This window comes from Bufo bufo, chromosome 3, assembly GCF_905171765.1.
Source record: "Bufo bufo chromosome 3, aBufBuf1.1, whole genome shotgun sequence".
Lineage (NCBI taxonomy): Eukaryota > Metazoa > Chordata > Amphibia > Anura > Bufonidae > Bufo > Bufo bufo.
This window is the reverse complement of record NC_053391.1, coordinates 679,342,590-679,362,292: the sequence shown is the minus strand read 5'-3', so window position 1 is coordinate 679,362,292 and position 19,703 is coordinate 679,342,590. Positions and strand designations below refer to the sequence as shown.

The 19,703-nt window shown below is 45.2% G+C and overlaps 1 long non-coding RNA gene across 1 annotated transcript in view; it reads right to left on the bottom strand.

Moving 5' to 3' along the window:
- LOC120996479 overlaps positions 1–19,703 on the bottom strand; it is a 150,795-nt gene that overhangs the window by 110,790 nt on the left and 20,302 nt on the right. The window contains exon 2 of the long non-coding RNA XR_005777790.1: positions 16,164–16,429. This is a non-coding gene — a long non-coding RNA (uncharacterized LOC120996479). The remainder of the gene's footprint in view (positions 1–16,163; positions 16,430–19,703) is intronic.

The window sequence follows — 19,703 nt, the reverse complement described above, 5'->3', positions numbered from 1 at the left end:
AAGCAACTGCCTTGTGATTGGTTGACTAGATAATTGCATTACTGAGAAATAGAACAGGTGTTCCTAATAATTCTTTAGGTGAGTGTATATAGTACCTTCATATTAATTATTTTCATAGTGCCCCATGACAATAATAGACATAGTACCACCATATTGATTATAGTCACCGTGCCCCATAACAATAATAGCTATAGTACTCCCATATTGCGTATAGTCAGTGCCCCCATACAAGTGACTTCCACAATGTTCCCTGGAAATGATATTCACAGCGCCCAACACCAGTAAAACACAAAATGACACCTACCGAGGACCGTCACAGTGCCCCAGAATACTGACATAGTACTCCCATACCAATTACAGTGACAGTACTCAATAGTAATATAACAGTATATACCCTTAAGAGTTATTTTCAAAGTGCTTCTTAACAGTCAGCCATAACAATAATCATTCTAACCATATCAGATCATTTTTAAGCTTTGCCTCTTTTTCCAATCAGGGTCCCAACACAAATGTCTGAACGCACATTGGGTCGGGGCAAACTGTCCCATGTCTGGCCACTTTTATATGTACAGATCAGCGCTAGGATCCAGTTTCTTTCATTTTGGAGATGATCTTCTTTCAAAACTTTATAGGGAAATTTTTGAAAAAATACAAGCAAACAATCTCCCCAGTGACCAAAGCGATAAAGAGCTGATATAAAGCGTTACGGTTTATCGCTAGTAAACCCGTCCTAGTGACCTCAGTAAAGAGCGGTATACGGCTCTCTATCTATATAATAGCGGATATAAACACTTTCCTACCAAGAATAAAACACTATGAGAGATTTACGCCGGGTGCGGGGAGCGAAGGGATGGTCTACGCTTCTTCTTCTGCGTCTTCACCCCTCTATAGATGGGTTTTTTACTGCGGGTGCTGAAAGATTTCAGTGGAAGGAATGCAGGGAATTGACAATGCATTTTTCTCTGTAATGGTTCATGTAGGAATAAAAGTAAGAATAATAGGATGGTGTACGCGTCAGAATTTATAGACAAGGTGTAAGAGCGAAGAACTGTGTGTGATCGAGAGGAGAGCGACCTGGCCGCTCCCCAGAGGCTCTATTAGTACATTATATATGTAGGTGTCAGGACAGGATCCGAACATCGCCAGACCACATGCACACTTCTCAGTAGAACAGGGCTGGGGAACTTTTTTGCTGCCGAGAACCATTTAGATATTTGTAACATTGTTTCCGGGCCATACTAAATTCTCAACTTAAAAATTAGACTGATATATTTGGTCAAACATATAATTATATCAGACTCCAAAATCAGCCTCGGATCAGAACCCCCAACCTCCATCAGCCTCGGATCAGCCTCCCATCAGACCCCCCAATCTACATCAGCCTCAGATTAGACCCCCATCAGACCCACCAGCCTTCATTAGCCTCAAATCAGCCCCCCCAGCCCCCATCAGCCTCGGATCAGACCCCAAGCCCCCATCAGCCTCAGATCAGACCCCCAATCAGCCTCAGATCAGACCCCCAATCAGCCTCAGATCAGACCCCCAATCAGCCTCAGATCAGACCCCCAATCAGCCTCAGACCAGACCCCCAATCAGCCTCAGACCAGACCCCCAATCAGCCTCAGATCAGACCCCCAATCAGCCTCAGATCAACTTCCCAACCCCCATCGGACCCCCCAGCCCCCATCAGACTCAGATCAGACCCCCCAGATCTAATCAGTCTCAGATTGGATCCCCCCCAGTCCCAACAAGACTTAGATTAGACCACCCAGCCCCCATCAGCCTCGGATCAGACCCCAAGCCCCCATCAGCCTCAGATCAGACCCCAATCAGCCTCAGATCAGACCCCCAATCAGCCTCAGATCAGACCCCCTAATCAGCCTCAGATCAGACCCCCTAATCAGCCTCAGATCAGACCCCCAATCAGCCTCAGATCAGACCCCCAATCAGCCTCAGATCAGACCCCCAATCAGCCTCAGATCAGACCCCCAATCAGCCTCAGATCAGACCCCCAATCAGCCTCAGATCAACTTCCCAACTCCCATCGAACACCCCAGCCCCCATCAGACTCAGATCAGACCCCCCAGATCTAATCAGTCTCAGATTGGATCCCCCCCAGTCCCAACAAGACTTAGATTATACCCCCCAGACCCCATCAGCCTCAGATCGGTCCCCCATCAAATTTCAGATCAGACGTTACAAAAATAAATAAATAAATAAGTACACTTACCTATAAACTAAACTCCCTGCCGCCCACATCGCCTCTTCCGAGTCCCGCAGTGTACTGTGAGCTGATGGCTCACAGCGTCAAGTCATAGTGCGTGCCTACATGAACTTCATCCTGACGCTGTACGCATCAGGACACAGAGGGACTTTCACTCTAGCGTTAATGTTTTCCGGTATTGAGATCCGTCATAGGGGCTCAATACCGGAAAAAAACGCTTCTGTTTTGTCCCCATTCATTGTCAATGGGGACAAAACGTAACTGAACAGAACGGAGCGCTCCAAAATGCATCCCGTCCCGTTCTCATACCGGAGAGCAGCAGCATGTTGTGGTTTGCTTTCCGTCCTGAGATGCGGAGCAAGATGGATCTGTCATGACCCACAATGCAAGTCAATGGGGACGGATCCGTTTTCACTGACACAATCTGGCACAATAGAAAACGGATCCGTCTTCCATTGACTTTCAATGGAGTTCATGACGGATCCGTCTTGGCTATGTTACAGATAATACAACCGGATACGTTCATAACGGATGCAGATGGTTGCATTATCAGTATCGGAAGCGTTTTTGCTGAAGCCTGCAGGGAGCTGGGGGCAATATGAAGTGAACACGTGGGCCAGAGGTTCCCCACCCCTGCACTAGAAACAAAGGGTAGCCTGAGAAATTGGATGTAGCAGAGCAGAGGTTGTCATTTGGTAGAAGTCACTGTGCTACATCGGACTGCTTGTGAACTCATTGGCCACTAGTGTATACTGAAAATGGGGTTCCCATAGCATTGATCAGAAGTGGCTCCCTTTATGATGTCAGGATTCGTCACCCAGGGAAGATGGGACTGGGGTTTGTTTGCTCCTTCCCATGACCTAGGGCCACAATGCAGATCATGTACTGGTTCTCGACAACCAGATAGCATAAGAAATGAACCAGAGCTGGGCCCCCCTGACGTCAAGGGCCCCCATAAATCTGCCTCTAAGATATATATATACGCTGGATTTATTTAATTTATAGCCTGCTCATAGAGCACTAAAGAAACAGCTTCTCAGCTACTGTACTTGTCTTTCCATTCCGAACTATTCTGAAGATTTCCGCTTGCTGTCAGTGAATTGGAACATTCTGATTTACCTCCAGAAGGCCGAAAACCCTGAGATTATACTTCTCGAGCTGGAGGTTGTATCCAGTCTGAACCATCCTCTAAATACATGGAAAGCACACATCTCTCGCTTGTCCTGACCTTTTGCTACTATGTATCAATCCAGGTTTAAATGTATCATTGTGGAATCTGGATTCAGAGAGGTTTGTCTAGACTGGACACAATTGTAACAAACTCTTAAAGGGGTATTCCCATCTGGGACATTGATGGCATATCGCTACAATACTCCACCCCACGTCCGGGATCTGCTCCTGTCTCCAGAACAGGAGACCCCTCTGAAGTGGATAGAGAGCAGACACTTATGTGCGGGCACCCTCGTTGGGAGTTGTGGCAGTCCCATAGAGGTGAATAGAGAGGTGGCTGTGCTCTCCATCCACTGCTATGGAAGTACGCTCTGCTATGTTCCGAGCTCCCTTAGCGATGAATAGAGAGCATGCCGGTGCACTCTCCTTCACTTTGGAGACCATGTTCTCTTGATAGGAGCAGGTTACAGAGGTGGGTCATGCACCTATCTGACAATTATAACACATCCTAGCGATATAAGCCAATCCTTTACACTGTGAGAATTATTTGCTACAAGTTCTGAGCCAAGAATGTTGCCAAGACCCTTGCCTATCCTATCCTACACATCTATATCATCCCCATACCCTTGCCTGACATCTCCACTACTTGTGGATTGGAAAACTACTGACCTAACCCTCCTCCCCTCCTTGAAGGCGGAGAAGAGTTAAGAATGAGAAATTCCTTAAGATTCCAATTCTGGTTCGTCGCAACCAAACCATTAAAAGGTTCCACTTTTGGTAGGTTGTAGATACGATGTATAAACCTACCGGATGGCTTCCCACCAACCACACCGTGCAAGTGAATCTGGCTGATCCTTCGTTACTTCATCCAATAATTAAAGGAGTTGTCCAGGATGAGAAAAACATGGCCGAATCCTTCTAAAAACAGCACCGCATACATCCTCAGGTTTGGCTTGTTACTGCAGCTCATCCACATTCACATCAATGAGATCCTACACAAATCGTGGACAGGCGTGGCGCTGTTTTTGGAAGAAATCAGCCATCTTTTTCTAATCTTCGACAACCCCTTTAAGTGTTCTCCACTTTCTCATTTTCTTCCTCATCTTTCACATTTCCATAACACCTTAATTAAAACATCAAAAGGACAAATGACTTGGAGCGCACATCGGGTTGATGGATTGGATCTGTGTTCTTGTGGATTTAGTGGTAATTGACCAAATATTTACTGGTGTGCTAGCTTGGTCTTGAGATCTCGGTATGGAAGACTTGGCAGGATCTCGGGAGGATCAGTGTGCAGCTGCCCCTTATTAATGAGCATGTTGTAGACCTTTTACGGGACTGGACAGAGCCAAGACTTGGAGTTGGTTCTGGAAGATTAATTACTTCTCTGGAAGTCATCTTCTATCAAACATTTACACAAATGATAAGACCACCAGGAAGCCAAAGCAAACTGTGATCTAGAAATGTGGAAAGTCCAGGTCTTCTCATACCAATCTTTAGAAATTCTCTTCTCCGTTAATCCATAATGTGAAGCACTCTGGATCACTGTTAGGCTACATGCTCACGAACGTTGCTTGTTTCCGTGGCCGTTCCGTTATTCTTTGCCGATAGGATGCGGACCCATTCATTTCAATGGGTCTGCAAAAAATGCGGACAGCACACCGTGTGCTGTCCGCATCAGAATGTCCGTTTCGTAGCCCCGCAAACAAATATAACATGTCCTATTCTTGTCCGTTTTAGGCATTGTTACAATTGATCCGCAAAAAAAAAAAAAAAACTGATGGCATACGGATTTTCAATTTGCGGACTGCAAAACACATACGGTCGTGTGCACGTAGCCTTAAAGGAAGTCTGTTGGCAGTTTTGACTGTGCTAAACTGCTGACAGCCCTGAATAGATGTCGCGGAGAGTGGGGCAAACATACTTTTTGTGGAGCATTCACTATCAGGAGTAGTGTCAATTTAAGGGCTCATCCACACGACCGTGCCATTTTTTGCAGTCCGCAAATTGCGGACCCGCAAAAAACGGATGCCCCCCCATGTGCCTTCCGCAATTTGCGGAACAGAACAGGAGGCCCATTATAGAAATGCCTATAGAATAGGACATGCCTCATAATTTTTGCGGGGCCACAGAACGGAGCAACGGATGCGGTCAGCACACAGAGTGCTGTCCGCATTTTTTGCGGACCCATTGAAATGAATGTTTCCGTATACGGACCGTACACGGAATCAAAATACGGCCCGTATACGGAACACAAATGTTCGTGTGCATGAGCCCTAAATGTCTATTTCTATTCTGCTCCTGCAAGTGCCCCTGAGGCAGAGCTTCACTGTGAAGTAGTCTCTGCATAGAAGCTGCTTCACAGCCCCTCCGCTCTGCTCTGAGTGACAGCTGCAGCATCCAATCACGAGACCAGTACAGCTCTCTCAGAACAAAGGAGAGGGAAACTGAAGCAGCTGAATGCAGGGAGCAGAGTGCGGTTCACAGTGAAGCTGTGCCTCAGGGGCACTTGCAGGAGCAGAATTTGGCAGAATAAAAGGGTGCCTAGAAGGGTGCAATTTTCTTGAAATTTGCTTTTCTTTGCTTGACTATTCACCAATTATTGTATCACAAATTGCTCTATCTACAGTGGCGGAAATAATTATTTGACCCCTCACTGATTTTGTAAGTTTGTCCAATGACAAAGAAATGAAAAGTCTCAGAACAGTATCATTTCAATGGTAGGTTTATTGTAACAGTGGCAGATAGCACATCAAAAGGAAAATCGAAAAAATAACTTTAAATAAAAGATAGCAACTGATTTGCATTTCATTGAGTGAAATAAGTATTTGAACCCCTACCAACCATTAAGAGTTCTGGCTCCCACAGAGTGGTTAGACACTTCTACTCAATTAGTCACCCTCATTAAGGACACCTGTCTTAACTAGTCACCTGTATAAAAGACACCTGTCCACAGAATCAATCAATCAAGCAGACTCCAAACTCTCCAACATGGGAAAGACCAAAGAGCTGTCCAAGGATGTCAGAGACAAAATTGTAGACCTGCACAAGGCTGGAATGGGCTACAAAACCATTAGCAAGAAGCTGGGAGAGAAGGTGACAACTGTTGGTGCGATTGTTCGAAAATGGAAGGAGCACAAAATGACCATCAATCGACCTCGCTCTGGGGCTCCACGCAAGATCTCACCTCGTGGGGTGTCAATGGTTCTGAGAAAGGTGAAAAAGCATCCTAGAACTACACGGGAGGAGTTAGTTAATGACCTCAAATTAGCAGGGACCACAGTCACCAAGAAAACCATTGGAAACACATTACACCGCAATGGATTAAAATCCTGCAGGGCTCGCAAGGTCCCCCTGCTCAGGAAGGCACATGTGCAGGCCCGTCTGAAGTTTGCCAATGAACACCTGAATGATTCAGAGAGTGACTGGGAGAAGGTGCTGTGGTCTGATGAGACCAAAATAGAGCTCTTTGGCATTAACTCAACTCGCTGTGTTTGGAGGAAGAAAAATGCTGCCTATGACCCCCAAAACACCGTCCCCACCGTCAAGCATGGGGGTGGAAACATTTTGCTTTGGGGGTGTTTTTCTGCTAAGGGCACAGGACAACTTATTCGCATAAACGGGAAAATGGACGGAGCCATGTATCGTGAAATCCTGAGCGACAACCTCCTTCCCTCTGCCAGGAAACTGAAAATGGGTCGTGGATGGGTGTTCCAGCACGACAATGACCCAAAACATACAGCAAAGGCAACAAAGGAGTGGCTCAAGAAGAAGCACATTAAGGTCATGGAGTGGCCTAGTCAGTCTCCGGACCTTAATCCAATCGAAAACCTATGGAGGGAGCTCAAGCTCAGAGTTGCACAGAGACAGCCTCGAAACCTTAGGGATTTAGAGATGATCTGCAAAGAGGAGTGGACCAACATTCCTCCTAAAATGTGCGCAAACTTGGTCATCAATTACAAGAAACGTTTGACCTCTGTGCTTGCAAACAAGGGTTTTTCCACCAAGTATTAAGTCTTTTTTTGTTAGAGGGTTCAAATACTTATTTCACTCAATGAAATGCAAATCAGTTGCTATCTTTTATTTAAAGTTATTTTTTCGATTTTCCTTTTGATGTGCTATCTGCCACTGTTACAATAAACCTACCATTGAAATGATACTGTTCTGAGACTTTTCATTTCTTTGTCATTGGACAAACTTACAAAATCAGTGAGGGGTCAAATAATTATTTCCCCCACTGTATCTATCTATCTATCTATCTATCTATCTATCTCATATCTATTATCTATCTATCTATCTATCTATCTATCTATCTATCTATCTATCTATTATCTATCTATCTATCTATCTATCTATCTATTATCTATCTCCTATCTATCTATCTATCTATTATCTATCTATCTATCTATCTATTATCTGTCTCATATCTATTATCTATCTATCTATCTATCTATATATCTATCTATCTATTAATCTATTTATTATCTATCTATCTATCTATTATCTATCTATCTATCTATCTATCTATCTATCTATCTATTATCTAGCTATCTATCTATTATCTATCTATTATCTATTATCTATCTATTATCTATCTATCTATTATCTATCTCATATCTATTATCTATCTATCTATCTATCTATCTATTATCTATCTATCTATCTATCTATCTATCTATCTATCTATCTATCTATCTATCTATCTAGTCTATCTATCTATCTATTATCTATCTATCTATTATCTATTATCTATCTATTATCTATCTATCTATCTATCTATCTATCTATTATCTATCTATTATCTATCTATCTATCTATCTCATATCTATCTATCTATCTATCTATCTATCTATCTATCTATCTATCTATCTATCTATCTATCTATCTCATATCTATCTCACATCTATCTATCTATCTATCTATTTATTATCTATCTATCTATCTATCTATCTATCTATCTGTCTATCTGTCTATCTCATATCTATCTATCTAATATCTATCTCATATCTCTCATATCTATCTATTGTGGAGATTCGCTCTGGTAGTTGGGATAAGCAGGTGCAGTACAGAGGCAAAGTACAAGTCCGTAATTCAAATGTCCGTGTTTATTCACATATAAGGTCAAACAAAAAACACTCTTTGCAGGGTTGGTGTTTGTTCACACAGAGTAGAAAGTTCGTGCATAACAAAAAACGTCACCTTGTCGGCGGTTCTGCCTCCAGCCGTCCTAATGCAGGCTTTAGGTGGCCTGCTCTCCCAACACACAGGTCTCAGCTTTTCAGCCCAGCACAGGGCTCAGATCACAACACACAGGGCGTTCTCTGCTGCAGAGCCCAGCTGCCTTTAAAAGGATAGACAGGTGCTGTCAAAACCCGGCCTGGAACGTGGGGAGTAGTCACCCACCCAGCACTTTGACTACTCCCAATAAGAGCCATCCCGGATCAGCTACGACAGTCATACTAAATAGCAAAAGTGTCAACCAGCACTAGCTGCCGCTGACACATGAAAATACCGGCTCTTACTTCACCGAGGCCAGGAACCTCGGCGACACATACCTTCCATCAATGACGACCCCTTGTACCTTCCTACACTATCTACCTACCTACCTATCTACTCAGCTTTCCATTGTTCATTGTGTCCAATTTTCTGGGTCATGACACTACCCATATATTGGTCACAGGATTGCTGTCCAGACGCTGGTCAGGGACTTGTGCCACGACAGAATTAAAGGGAGTGTGTCCGCCCCCTGTCCATCAAACTGCTATGGGCTGGATGACAGAAGGAGGCAATGTTCCGTGCAGAACCGGCAACACCCTCTGTGCAGGGAACAACTGATTTACATATTTTAAAAAAAGAATGTAATTATCTCGACAGAAAACATGAAATTAAGGAAGAAGCACTGAGAGCTATACCTACTGACCCCGGGCACTGTTTAATAGTGGCGCGGATGCTGACAGTCTCCCTTTTTTTCTTATCTGTGACACATTACATCAGTATTGCAGTTCAGGCTTCCTTGTGAGGGAGATCTAATGTGAGGGTGACCCCACTGCTCTCTTATAGAGGGTGATATAGAGGGTGCCAGTATCGGTAGGCAAGGGTGTGGATCAGCACCAGGAAGGGGCCTCATTTAGTTTTTCTCTTTTTTTTCCTTTTTCACATTGTAAAGTATAACCCCGCCACTGAATTCCTAATCGCTGATACTGTATATAGCATTGTATTATTCATCAGACGGACCCCCTATAATAACCCCGCAGTCGTCTCACGCAAATGCGTTGCGCATTATCTGCATGTCCCATGTCTACATCGCCATATGCTGCACATTACTTAGCAGCCATTGTTCTCCTGGCGAGCGGATACTTCTACTTAAATATCATTAAAAACATGATACAGGGAAAACGAATGTCCCCAATAAAACGCATAAAACACATCTAAAACACATCTAAAACAACGGCGTCTCTGCAAAACATAACACAGCGCGGCAATCTTCTGCTGACGCGCCGTTACTGAGCACATTTACATTTACCACTATTCCCGTCGTTCGTATTTTATGGCGAATTTACAAAACAAATTTGCCCATTAAATAGGAAATGTGATATGAGGGAAAAATGGAAGCAATCAATATGATTTTTTTTTCTACAAAAAACACATAAAAAATTAAAAACTAAAATACTAAAAGGTAACAAAATCTTACTTTTTTATTCATTCTGCATCCTGTCTCTCTTCCTGTCAGCTGCTGCTGTCCCATAGACAAACAGCAGTAGCAGAAAGAGAGGTGGGGGGGGGGACGGCACGTGTGCACAGCGAGCACCGTCTCCTCAGACCTGATTTCCCTACAGCTCATTGAGGACCTGAGAAGGAGACCCCTCCCCAGAGGAACTGCATTGTTAGCTAATGAGGTTCATGGGGTCCAAGGGTCATGGAAAAGGAGAAATAAACACAAGGTCCTTCTGTCCTGGGTGGGAAAAACCCAAGACCATATTGGGGGACCCACTTTGCTATGGGGCCCCCTCTCATGTGGACTGTGCTGTGTGCATGAGGCACGTTTATGATGACGCTGCTCACCAGAATATCTACGAGCAGACAGAGATTTTCTGTCTTATTCTCCGACGCCACGGGAGGCCGCCTCACGCTGCGACTCGACTTTGAAAGCTTATTTTCAATTGTGCTTTCAATCTGGGTTTTCCGCTAAACCGGTGCCTTCCTGAGCGCTGATGGATTTATCTGGGTGGCTGCAATGTTGCCGGTGCTTAAGCTGACCTCTGTATCCAACTGCTAGGAAAATGATAACTCTGAAGGAAGCAAAAGAGACCCCCGAGAAGCCGAGGAGCAGGAACCAGAGCGCAGAATCTACCTCCGGGTGACACATAACCTCTGGATTGGGAAAAGCAATTATTGTGTAATTAATAAGAGGTGACCTGTAACAGGAATATGCACACTGTAAAGCATGCACGAATACATGCAGAGGAATCGCTGCGGAAAATCGGCAGCATATTGCAGTAGCAGCAAAGTGGATAAGATTATTATTTATTATAATCCGCAGCATGTCAATGCGCTGTACTGGGTGTTGCGGGTTGCCACTGTGATTTCCACCCTTTGCAATGTAGACCACAAACCCGCAGCATTGGTGCAGATTTTCTTACTGTGAAAAATACACCCCGTAGATATCCTGCACGGACATAGAGGATAAAAGGGATTGTCTTAAAGTAGGGATGCTCAACCTGCGGCCCTCCAGCTGTAGTAAAACTACAACTCCCACCATGCCCTGCTGTAGGCTGATAGCTGTAGTCTGTCCAGGCACGCTGGGAGTTGGTTTTTTGCAACAGCTGGAGGGCTGCAGGTTCGGCATCCCTGTCTTAGGCCCCTTTCACACGGGCGAGTATTCCGCGCGGATGCGATGTGTGAGGTGAACGCATTGCACCCGCACTGAATCCCGACCCATTCATTTCTATGGGGCTGTGCACATGAGCGGTGATTTTCACGCATCACTTGTGCGTTGCGTGAAAATCGCAGCATGCTCTATATTCTGCGTTTTTCACGCAACGCAGGCCCCATAGAAGTGAATGGGGTTGCGTGAAAATCGCAAGCATCCGCAAGCAAGTGCGGATGCGGTGCGATTTTCACGCATGGTTGCTAGGTGACAGTCTATTCACTGTATTATTTTCCCTTATAACATGGTTATAAGGGAAAATAATAGCATTCTGAATACAGAATGCGTAGTAGGTGATCAATTGAGGGTTAAAAAAATAAATAAAATTAACTCACCTTCTCCTCTTGTTCGCGTAGTTCCCGGTCTCTTCTTTACTTCTTTAATGATGAACTACCGGCTAGGACCTGTGGTGACGTCAGATCACATGCTCCAATCACATGGTCCATCACCACGGTGATGTACCATGTGATTGGAGCATGTGATCTGACGTCACCAAAGGTCCTTTAGCCCACAGCTCATCATTAAAGAAGTAAAGAAGAGACCGGGAACTACGCGAACAAGAGGAGAAGGTGAGTTAATTTTTATATATTTTTTTAACCCTCAATTGATCACCTACTATGCATTCTGTATTCAGAATGCTATTATTTTCCCTTATAACCATGTTATAAGGGAAAATAATACAATGTACACAACACCTAACCCAAGCCCGAACTTCTGTGAAGAAGTTCGGGTTTGGGTACCAAACATGCGTGATTTTTCTCATGCTAGTGCAAAACGCATTACAATGTTTTGCACTCGCGCGGAAAAATCGCGGGTGTTCCCGCAATGCACCCGCACATTTTCCCGCAACGCCCGTGTGAAAGAGGCCTTAAAGGGATTGTCTTACTTGGAATATTGGTGGCGTATCACCACGATAGGCCACCAATGTCAAATAGGTGCAGGTCCCAGAGGTGGGACCCGCACCTATCTCTAGAACGAAGCTCCCAAAGTGAACAAGAGCGCGCCATGTATGCGCCGCCACCCTCCATTCATTTCTATGGGAGTGCCAAAAATAGCCAACCACACCGCTTCTTGGATTTGGCATTTGCCCTACATTGGCACCACACTTGGAAAATGGAGTGCAGGTGTAATTTATTCTCTAATACCGCTAGGATATGCCACCGATGTCAGATAGGAGCTCCATAGGAGCGGTGACTGCACTTACACGGTGTGCTCAACATTAATTTCTATTGGACTTCTGGAAATAGGCGAACGCGCTTAAAGGGGTTGTCCGCTTTTTATGCTGATCATCAATATCAGATTGGCAGGAGGCCGACTACCGACACCCCCATCGATCCACTGTTTGAAGAGAAAGCAGAGCTCGTACTAGTGCTGCCTTCTCTTCACTGTTTACCTGCTCTCCATTGCAACTGCAGGATCGATCAGGTGTAATTACAACTGCACCGTTCCATTCACTTCTTATTCATTTTACTGGGAAGGAGCTATCCCACTGAAGTGAATGGGGACGACGGACAGTTGACTGCATGCTTACCGCTGCAGTTGTGATGGCAGGGCCTAACCTAATGGAGTAAAAGAGTAGTCAGACAGAAAGGGGTCAAAACCAATAAGGCAAAAACAGGACTGGATCAGAATCCAAAAGCTAAGTCAAATACACAGCAGAGTGAAACCAGGAGATAATCCTCAGAGAAGGTGAGGTCACAAACTAGCAGCGTCTAATACCAAACGGTGTCCAATATCAAACAAGGTCAAATACCCGGGGGTCACATCAGAGGCAAAATCAGAAACCGTGGCAAAGTCAGAGAAACTGCCTAGTGAAGCAGAAATACCAATCACAGGCAACGGTGGTCAGCAGCTGCCCGTTTAAAGAGCCAGCTCTCAGGAAGCAGGTGATGCTGGTGCCAAGCCTGATTGGTTCGGTGTCCTTGCTCCCTGATGGGTAGACCAGCCAAAGCAACAGAGTGCTGCCGGTGACGCCACCATAGTTCAGCCAGACTCACTGCCAAAGGGCAGATGAGTACATGACCCACGTTCTGCTATCTTCTCCCTACTCCTCTCTCTATGTCCGTTGATCTTGTGTACATAAATGTCTGTTCACACAGTGTATCGTACGTCCACAGCTTCCATCAGTTCCATCAGTTTTGCAGACAAGAATAGGCATTTCTACAATGGGCCGCCCGTTCCATTCCGCAAATTGCGGAAGGCCCGCGGGCGGCTTCCGTTTTTTGCAGATCCGCGGTTTGCGGACCGCAAAAAATGGCACGGTCGTGTGCATGAGGCCTTAAGATGTGGATTTCTGATGCCTGTCTTCATAGGAAAGCTCACCAATATTACTAAGGCTACTTTCACGTTTGCGTTGTTAATTCCGGTACTGAGATCCGGCAGAGGATCTCAATACCGTAATTACACGGATGCGTCTTGACTTTGCACATCAGGATGCATCTGTTCCGTTAGGATGCGGTTGTGTGAAATCAGAACGGAAAAAAACACGGAACGGCACTAAATACATTGAAAGTCAATGGGTGACGGATCCGTTTTTTTGGGCTCCTAAAAAAACTGATCCGTCACCGTTGACTTACATCGTTTTCAGTGATGGATCCGTTTTTTTTCCAATTTTATCACAGCTTGCAGTAGTTTTGTGTCCGGTCAAGAAATGGAATGCTGCCGGAACGGAAGACATCCTGATGCATGCTGAACGGATCTCTTTCTATTCAAAATGTATGAGGACTAAAAGGAAACATTTTTTTTTCCCGGTATTGAGATCCTCTACCGGATCTAAATACCGGAAAACAACAATGCAAGTGTGAAAGTAACCTAAGGGGCATGCCTCCTGAAAGAGTTGGCCCATCTGGGACATAGATAGCATATCGCTAGGATATGACACCAATGTCAGATAGGTGTGGGTCCCACTTCTGGGACCTTCTCTTATCTCCAGAACAGGACCTTTGAAGTGAACAGAGAGCCTCAGTGCATGCATGGCGTGCTCTCCGTTCATCTCTAGGGGAGTTCGGAAATAGGTTGTATTTTGTGCTGCACTGTGCTATTTGGTTCTGCTGGGGCGGTATTTTGTGCTACACTACAGTATTTGAAGACCCGTCTACTTTTGTTGTCCCTGGATACTTGTGTTGCCCCACCTTCTGTCAATTCACCCGCCTACAACATGGGGCCACTTTTAGTTTTTTTTACCAGGGCCACTTTAAGTTCCCGGTCGGCCCATGGTGGTCTGGATATGACTAGAGTATAAGATGTCATGTAACACATAGGTTTAAAGCCACTTTATGGGCTGAAGCATTTTTTTGAATGATTGACTTTCGTGTAGGTAAAATTAAAGAAAAATAGTTACTAAATAGCTCATTGGTCCTTTTTTTTAACCAAGTACCAAAAATGGATTTACAAATGGATCATAACAATGAATATGTTGCTTTTTTGGCATAGATTTCACATTCTTCCCAGCAGGAGGATCATTCCGAAACCCATAAATTGAGAAGGCGGCCTCCTACCGAATGTCTCCTGGCACCGGAATAATGGTGTCCAGCCCCGTGTGACTCCTTGGCATGAAATCTACTGTACTTTGGATTTAGTTAAATTACCAAATGAGTGAATTTGAAATTAACATTCGTTTAACTTCTCCTGGAGGAATACATTAGCCAGCTTCTCGGGAGCGGAGAAGAGGTGATAAATTATAGTCTCCAAAAGACAAGAAACAAATTTCTCAGTTGCGTCTCCGACGCTGGTTGCTGAAACAAGGATTTATAATTTAGGACATTAAGTAGAGGTGAGTGGCTTAAGGAAACGCTTCCCTTACGTCTCAGCCTATATGTTAAGGGATTTGCCATTTAGTGGCCACCTTCCCAATGGTTTCCTTCCCCAACCCATACTTCTGTTGTTTAAAGTGATAGAGAAGTTCAAGAGTATTCCATCATTTCCAAAGGGGTTCTAGTATCACAATAACAGGTTGGAAACCAATGATTTAGACAATATACAAATGTCACACAGTGACCTCAATTAAAAAGGAATCTCATCCAGGCAACCTATTGTGGTACCTTGGGGTTGACCAAATCATTTTAGCGAGAGCACGCTGGACCTACACACTGTCTAAGAAGAACCTAATCACACATCTCCTGTCAGCAACCAAGGCTCTAATCCCTCTACACTGGCTTGGTCAATCCCCACCATCCTTTCAGGAATGGATATCAAAGGTGAACCAAATTTTCCAATTTGAGGAACTCACCAGCCTAGCTAATAGAACTAGAGACAGTTATCTAAAAATATGGTCCCCCTGGTGACGGTACCATCCACAAAACTTTCAGGACACTTCACACACCGACCTCCCCCCCATCGAAAATCCTTCATAATGCCTACTATTGAAAGAACCAGGCACCCACTTAGCTGTCCATCTTACTATACCCTACACCCTCCCCACCCCCTTCTAGTTTCTCCCTCCCTGTCCCCCTTACCCTAATTGTATACTTATACTTTGATGATCTTATGATACATTACTCACTTGAACATCCCACTCAACTAATATAACTGTTTAATGGCGGGATGTGTATTTATGTGCCAGGAGACTTGCTGACTGCCATTGTACAATGTTTAATTCTGTAAATAAAGAATTACAAAAAAAAACCTATTGTTGTACTATTTCCACAATTATTGGTAAAAAGATCAATCCTGCCGATTCGCCAAAACCACCAGTCCATAGAGGACAATGGACCAAATAATTTGCCAATTATTCTCATTCAAAGCAAAACTCACCATAGATTGATTCATTGAATCCTAACACCAATCAGGGTAACTCTAGTTTAACGAGTTCCATATCATTCATTCGTTCAAAATCCCACTTACCATTTTCGGTGTTTTCGTGCTCCGTGTCGGTGAGGGTAAGGTTTGAGTTGGCTCTGCTAGACAAGCATGAGCTACGTCCAGACTTGGCGTTTCTTGTCCAGAGTCTCACCGGTTGTTCTGGTGATAAGACACAGTCAGCTTCATTGTCTGCATCGTTTTCTCCAGTCATAGAATAGCCGCAATGTGGCAGACCAATATCAGTCCGTATAGTGTTCATGGGGAGGTGTGACTTCACAAGACCCAGTTCTGTAGAGTGAAACTGCCACCTAGGATAACAAAAGAAAAAGAAAATACACATTATTCTACAATTATCTCCAATATAACCTAAGCACCTTGGGCTGCACGGCAATAATTCAAACTAAGTACCTTAAATATAAAACATTTATTCTGGTCACTTTTGAAGGTGTATACATCTTTTCAAAGGAAGCCTTAAAGGGTAAATCCACATAAAGCATATTTGCTTTGATTTCTTTGCAGAGCTTTCCCTCAGGGAGCACCAAACTACCTATTACATGTCTGAGATTAGTAAAAGCAGTGCACTCTATTTTGAAATGAGTTTATACCCTCATGAGGAGAAAATTGCGTTGGTAGCTCCCAGGGTGTCTGTGGGCTGTCAAGTGGGTGTTTCTCCTTCAGTGTAAGAATAGTAGTTGGCAAGTAGTTAGTACTAGTACATTGGTACATCTGACCAAGGGCAATATTTGGAGGAAGTTTGCATATTCCCCAAGTTTTCACAAGTTGGTAATTTGGCTTCATACTCCCAAAACAATCGACAGCTGATTCCACATAGATGTCTACAGAACCTGTTCTATTAAACGCTTATACAAGTAGAGTCCCCCGACAGAGTGGAGAGGGTGTCCAGCAGTAAGTTTGTGTTGACGTCACTGATTATTTTGCTCTTCCTCTGATCCGTCAGAACAATAACCCCCAAAAACGGATCCTGTCTGTGGAGCATCCACCTTCACTCGGCCAGCATTTGCTCAATAATCCATCAGTATTGCTAATGCCAAAATAAACAGGAGTGGATCCAAAACAGAGATGAGACGTGAATGGAATATTTGCATGTCTTCTGTGTTTTGCACCCACTCCTGCTTTTTGCTACCAAATCATAAGCCAATTGTGATGGACCATACAGGCCTTACAGCTGCTACACAGACAGGATCCATTGTGCGTCTCATTTTTCCTTCCTTCTGACAGATCAGAAGAAGGGTCAAATAAATGATGATGTCAGCCAGGCCGAAAGGCAAAATAGTGGGGAGGGTGGGAACAGCATGTGAAGTCCAAAGAGTGGCCCTATGACATAGTGGTGAGGTGGAAGCAGCATGAGGAGGCCACAGAGTGGCACGATGACAGTGTGGAGGTGGCAGCAGCAGCATCAGGAGGCCACAAAGTGGCACAATGACAGAGTGTGGAGGTGGCAGCAGCAGAAGCATCAGGAGGAGGCCACAGAGTGGCACAATGACAGTGTGGAGGTGGCGGCATCATCAGGAGGCCACAGAGTGGCAAGGTGACATAGTGTGGAGGTGGCAGCAGCATGAGGAGACCACAGAGTAGCAAGGTCAGGTGACATAGTGTGGAGGAGGCAGCAGCATCAAAAGACCGGAGAATGGCAAGGTGACATAGTGTGGAGCTGGCAGCAGCATGAGGAGACCACAAAGTGGCAAGGTGACATAGTGTGGAGGTAGCAGCAGCATCAAGAGGCCACAGTGGCAAGGTGACATAGTGTGAAGGTGGGTGGCAATACCAGTACCCGCTGAAGATGGTGGGTGAAAGAAGGAGCACATGGCATCAGATGTGTGGCATCAGGCGGGTGGCAGCATCAGAATAGTAGCTGAGGCAGGTAGCCAGAAGAAACCGGTCTCTTTTGTCAAAGTGTTGGTGTGGCACCTTGGATGATCTAGTCTGATGCATCAGGCATTGATGGGTGGAAATCCTGGCTGATCCACGCCTGATTCATCTTGACAAAGGTCAGTCTCTCCACATTTTGGGTGGACAGGCTAGTTCTTTTTGGGGTAACTATGGCCCCCGCCGCACTAAACACCCGCTCTGATGCCACACTACTGGCCAGGCAGGACAGCTTTTCTAGGGCAAACTCTGCCATTTGCTGCCACAAATCGAGTTTGGCTGCCCAGTAGTTCAGAGGATCTTCAATGTGGGGTGGCAGGGTGCTGTCCAAGTATGCCACCACCTGCTGGTTCAGGTCCTGCTCCAGGTCTGGCTGCTGCTGCTGGTGAGTAGTTTCTTCATTAGGCGGGTGAAGAAAGCTACTCATCAGTGACTCTAGACTCAAGTGGCTGCTGATAGAGCTGGAACTGCTCCTACCCCCCCACCCTGCCACAGCAGCCATGGCAGAGGAACGTGACCGCAGAGGGCACCCCCAGTCAGACCTGCGAGAGGATAGGCGATGGCACAGATAGGCAGCGGCCAACTGACTAAATAGGATGTTTCTATAGTAGTTCAGTTTGTCCTCTCTCTCAGCGGATGTAAAAAAAAGCCTCCATTTTGGACCAGTAGCGAGGCTCCAACAAGGTGCAGAGCCAGAAGTCATCCCTTTGCCAAATGGCAACAATTCGGCTGTCACTATGCAAGCAAGCGAGCATGCATTGGGCCATTTGTGCAAGTGACTCGGAGGGACTCCCTGTCTCCATCTCCACTGCATACTGCCACGGTGTGTCTGGGTCCTCTGCCTCGTCTTCCTCATTGCCCTGTAGCTCCTCTGGCTGCTCCTGCTCCTCCTCTCCTGTCATCTGTGTGTAAAAAACACCCATTTCACTACACATTGCTTGTGCTCCAATCTCCTCCTCCTTCAGTTCAGCTTCCCCGGGATTCGATTTCTTAAATAAAGGACACAGAGCTGTTCCTCCCCTGTGTGACTCCGTTCACCCAGGCAACTGAGTTGTAGAACAGTGTGACACCGCCGTGCCCTGCACATGTGGTATGCTGGAGGAGCACTGTGAATTGTCCCTGCAGTGGAGGCTGACGACACGGTGGAGGATGAGGCGGTAGAGGCGGACATTGTCGCAGGACCAACGGCATCAGAATGTGGAGGCGGAAGCGGCGTCACCTGGCCCAGTTGCTGGTGTGGCATGTCAGGAACCACATTTACCCAGTGGGCCGTAAAGGACATATATTGTCTTTGACCATAGTTACAGCCATGGACCAATTTTCCCCAAAAAAGCTGTATCACAAACAAATTGTAATGCGTTTTGCACGCGCGTGAGAAAAATCGGCATGTTAGGTACCCATACACGAACTTCTTCACAGAAGTTCGGGCTTGGGATTGGTGTTCTGTAGATTGTATTATTTTCCCTTATAACATGGTTATAAGGGAAAATAATAGCATTCAGAATACAGAATGCATAGTAAAATAGGGCTGGACGGGTTAAAAAAAAAATAATAAAAATTTAACCCACCTTAATCCACTTGCTTTCACAGACGGGCATCTCTTCTGTCTTCATCTTAGCTGTGTGCAGGAAAAGGACCTGTGGTGACGTCACTCCGGTCATCACATGGTCCGTCACATGATCTTTTACCATGGTG